The sequence below is a fragment of the Carlito syrichta genome, unplaced genomic scaffold (assembly GCF_000164805.1).
Source record: "Carlito syrichta isolate Samal-C Ts95f unplaced genomic scaffold, Tarsius_syrichta-2.0.1 Scaffold302529, whole genome shotgun sequence".
Lineage (NCBI taxonomy): Eukaryota > Metazoa > Chordata > Mammalia > Primates > Tarsiidae > Carlito > Carlito syrichta.
In genome coordinates this window covers 632,162-637,234 of record NW_007246625.1, presented here as the reverse complement: position 1 = coordinate 637,234, position 5,073 = coordinate 632,162, and positions in this window count along the sequence as shown.

Here is a 5,073-nt window from a genome sequence, read left to right as displayed (position 1 = left end):
AACTTATTTGGGCAGTGAAATGGAGGGAAGGCAGACAAGCTCAAGAGAGAGCAAGAGCAGCAGGCCCTTGGAGGGTAGGAGTTTGTGGCTTGGTTAGGGAGCAGCTGGAGGGAGTCCAGTTCTCTTGCCAGGGTATAGTGCAAGGGGAGTTTCTGGAAGGACTTGGACACCAGGTGAGGCTTCTGAAACTGGATTATCTAATAACTATGAGGGGAGAGAGGAGGGACAGGAGTGAGGCCATGCTGGGTAGAGGCACATATCTGGCAGAGGGTGCACTGTGGTCTAGAGGGGAGGCCAGTGGTCTCCCTACTGCACCTTGGAGCTTGGAGTCCAAAGCAGGTCTCCCTACCCTGTGGCCTGGGAATTGTGGCATCACTCCCTTCCAGGAGGGGTGAGGATCCCATGCCCCGGAGGGTGCAGCAGGCCCAGGTTGGGGAGGGGAAGGAGGGACCTAAGGGCCTCTGGTCCCTGGAGGTCTGTCATGGGCTAGAAATCTGCCGTGTGTACAGGGCTGGGCCGTGGGAAGCAGGGTATAGCCACAGAGGGTAGGATGAGCTTGTAACCTTGAGAAAGCTAAGGGGTGCTGCTCATACTTGGACAAAGTAAGGACAAGGGCATTTCTCAGTGGTTCTGATGTAAACATCAGGGTGCTGCTCTTGGGAATTGGCCTTGAACAGGCAGCTGCCCTCATGACCCACTCTTGGGTCTTCTTTATCTCTTCTCCAAGGGGACAACCACTCTGCCAGGGTCTTTGGGCCCAGGGTGGACTATCCTTGACACGCTGACCTCCTCTTCCCTGTGGGCTTAGCTGCTGGGGTGTTGGGGCTTTGGTCCAGGAATTCTAGGGCTCCAAATCTTGGAGCTGAGCCAAACCCAGCCCTCCTCAAGGAGCACCCTCATGGCAAGGGGACAACCGTGTGACAGACCTTCGCAGCACAGCCTGACAAATGGCGCTTCTGCCCCAGGAGTCTGGAGCTTCTGGTCAGGGAGTGGCACGTACCTGGGTCTGCTGAGAGCCTCGATCTCTGGGAGGGAGGGGCCCAGCAGGCAGGCCACTGCAAGTATGGACCTGGGAAGGTAGGCCCACGCCAGTTGTCCAGGGTGCCATGTTCTGGGGCCAGAGCTGAATCCTATGTGGTCTTGCAAAGGAGACCCCTCCAAACCCCCAACTCAGAGGCCTGGGAAATGCCTTTGCCTGAAAACCTATCTTTATAGTACTTCTTTAGTAGTGCTCATTGCCAGTATTCTCTGAGGCGAGAGTTCTTCCTCCTTTTTCAGATAAGGAAATGGACCCAGGGGACTTGGGTGTGGGAGCTACACTAGGGCAAAGATAGGGTGCTGGGCACATCACTTGCCCACTCTGATCAGGCCTCAGTTTCTCTCCTGTAAAGTGGAGTGAGGTCAGCATCTGCTTTTTGGGCTTCTGGAGACCCCATGAATGGTTCATGTGGTGCACAGTCCAAGGTAAGCCTGGCCCAGGGATGCCCTGGGTGAGACTCTACCCTGGTGAGGAGGGGGAGGTAGGTGGACCCCAGGCCCTGGTGCAAGACCTGCTTCTGTCATGGTTGTGTGACCCATCCTCTCTGAGTCCAGGTTGTTAGGGTTGATGTAGGAATAGCCCAGACCTGGGCCATGGGAGTGGGGGCAGGGTGGAATGCCCGGGTGAAGGCCTTTTGTCCTTTTGGTGCCACCTTGTCAAGGGGACCAAGACTATTTTCCAAGGATCACAGGGTCTTAGAAGGGAAAGCCATCTTGAGACTGACCTGGACACTGTTGGGGTAGGAAGGGGGGATGCAGTAAGCCATGCAGTCAGGCCTTTTCTTCCACTCCAGCCTTGGCCAACAGGGAGAGACCTGACCTACGGTAGGGGAATGGCAGAGGGCTGTATATGGGGGCATCAGCCTCTAGAGCCCTTGTCACCCAGGGAAGCTATGGGCAGGGCTCCCAGTAGGGGACCTTGGGCAGATCAGGTGACTTCCCCCGAGTCCATCTTGCCTCTTTGTAAAGTGGGTAGATGAATACTCCTGGCAGAGCTATGTGCAACTGAGATGAAAAAGAAATGTGCAGGTGACCAGCTGGGTCCTCATTCTGTGCTGAATGGAGGTGGGCACCTACGAGCACCCCTCCTGGGAGAGGAATGGGAGCAAGGCAGGGAGGCTGTGCTCACTGGGTACCTTCTTGGAGCCTGGGCAGACTTTGGTGCTGGCGCCCTACTCTGCCTCTGATGGGCTGCTTGCCCAGCCTGGCAAGGTAGAGAGGCCGCAGGTGAGAAAGGAAATGGCCCAACAATGTGCATGAGACAAGGCAGGGCAGGGTGGAGGCCTGCCTACGGTGACTGACGGGGCAAGCAGGCCTTGCTGTAGAGTGGCCAGAGGTGCTGTAGTCATGGACAGGGCCTTGCTACAGAGGTGGTTCTTGGGCCATGAGCTGGTCCTGCTGGGTCTAGACAGTGACCAGCTGTTTTCCCTTCCTGTGCCCTAGTCATCTTATCAGCCACCACCACAAGCACATGCTGGCAAGATCACAGCAGATCAGCTCATTCTGGGCCTAGAAAGGGTGAGGACCAAGGACACTGTGTGTCAGGGCCTGAAGACACCAGGCTCAGTGGGAAGGAAGTGCGTTTGCATATAAGTGGGAGGTGCAGGCCCACTAGCCCTGCCTTTCCATCCAAAGCTCCACTCTCCATGAGCAGCCAGGGAGACTTCCATGGGCCCTGCCCTGTTCCTCTTCCTCCCCATAAGCTTGGATGCAGGGGTGGATGCAACCTCTGCCTTATGTCCCACCTCATGAAGAAGCCCTTGGGGAGGTGGGGAGGGTCAGGACTGCCTACTCGCTGCCAGGTAGGCCCAGCCAGTTCAGGGTGCCTTAAGGGCCCTGAGCTTCCCCACAGTTCTCTGTTCTGCCAGAATCCTTCCTGGGACTGCCCAGGCCTGCTGGAGCATGCTGTGGGACAGGATGGCAGAAAGGAAGGGGAGGGTTCTGCAGCCATAGGCTCCAGAGTCTGGCTGTTTTGGGGTCTGGCATGGGCCTGCTGGGCTCCCAGAGCTACAGGACAAGAGTCCCCTCGGGTTCTCCTGGACAGGGCCTTTCTGCCATCCTGTCCCACAGCATGCTTCAGCAGTCCTGGGCAGCCCCAGCCAGGAAGGATCCTGGCAGAATAGGACCTTGCTGTGTCTCCCTCTCATCTCCCCAACCAGCTTCTTCAGGTGCCCTAGGCAGAAGGCGGTCCCTGCTCACCAACTCTTCCCTCTACTTCCTGGGTACCTGTCCCACCCTCCCTGGCTCCCAGCATCCTTACCTGGCAGGGTTTTTCAGGGTGAGTCGGAAAGCAGCCCAGGATGTTTTGGGCCCCAGATGTCAGTCCTACAGGACTGTGGCTCCCAGCCCTTCCTAAACGCAATGACTTCCCCAGAATCTGAGGCAGGGCGTCTCTTCACTGAGGTATACAGCCCCATCTGGAAGGAAGGCCTGGAGTCTGACCTGGGAGGTGGGTGGCCCAGGCGGCATCTCAGCCAAGGGAAAGGCCGACTCACTCACAGCCTCTGTCAGTGCTGTGTGGAGGTCAGGCCTTTCGACTGGGGGGGGGGGGGTGTCTTGAGGGGCCCTCAGAAAGCTTGTTCCAGCACCTAGAACGGTATGGCGTGAACTGGGCATCGCAGGGACAGGGTCCTGGAGCTGAGAGACACAATGTGCTGGCATGCTTATGGGCTTAGGCCACACCCAGAAGCTTCATGTAGAAGTCCTTGGGGGACTCTGCCTCTGCCATTCCCTTAGCTTTCGTGCTAGGACTGGATGGGCATCAGGAGAAGGTTAACTGGGTCTCCTGGGTTGGTCTATGTAGGGTGTCCAAGGGCTCCTTGCAGCATCTATCCCAGAACTCCATGTTGGGGGAGGGCTCATATACACAGAGGGCTGTTGCCATGGACATGTTTAGTTTAGGGTGGGAGGGTAGCCTCTGTTAGCCTGTGAAGCCATCTGGGCAGGGCCCTTCCAGCTCATCTCTGCATTCCTGAGCATACACAGGGTATGCCTCAGTCCCCCTTAGCCACAGCAGTCATGAGAATGGGTGTACAGGATGTGTGCCCTGTGGGGGAGCATCTGGTGGCTTTGTCAGGCTGTGAGTTCCTCGAGGTCGGTAAGGTTGGGTCTTTGGCAAGGCAGGGAGAGATGATGGAGCACGCCCTTGAACCACTATGGCAAGGAGCTGAAAGGAAGAAGGTTGAGGAAAAAGGTCTGTCTGGGATAAGCCCAGCTCCAAAGATCTGGACCGTGGACATGGGCATGGCCAGGCTTGTCCAGCTTCTGCATCAGAGGTGGTCTTGCTAGTTCTCAGGTTTCTCCCCAGTGTGACAGGAGCTTCAGTAGGGCACTGCTCTGTACTTTTGGCTCTGGAAAGTATACTTTACCAAACACTGGAGCAGGTATCATTTGGGGTACCTTCTGTGTGATGCACTAAGGAAACTGAGGCTCAGAGAGGAGAAGGGACTTGCCCAAGGCCAGGTCCATGGAGCTAGCCTAGGTCTGGTCACCATGTGGGTGCCAGGTGGCATCAACCCTGTGCTCTCTGCCTGTATGGGTCCCACTGACCCAGGCCCCTGAGACTCCACACCTGGGCCCCAACTGAATCTTAGCGTCTCAAGTACTGTGCAGAGACTGCTGTGTCCTTTCCACTGTGAGCCTTACCATCTGTAAGATGGGAGCCCAGCCTCCCCATGGCTCTCCTGCCTCTTGGGCTGGGAGTGTGGGACAGTGTATGAGGAAGGGCTGTTGGCAGTGGTGCGCTGGATAAATGTTGGGACAGGGTGACTGCTCTGGTCTTGGACAGGGACTAGGGCAGAAGGGAGGGGAGGTGGGAGAGGCCCTAGAATCCCAGGCAGCCGCCTTTCCTGGGGATCTTTCCTGTGGGTCTCTGGGGCTGTTCAGGACCCCTCTGTCAGAGGCTGAGCCCCTTGCCAAGTCGCCTGCAGAGGGTGGGTGGGGGGCTCTGTGATGCCTCTTTCCCCAGGTCTGCCTTTAGACAGAAGGAGAGGGGCATGAGGAGGAGTGGCTGCCTCTGGGGTGGGGATTCGGGGC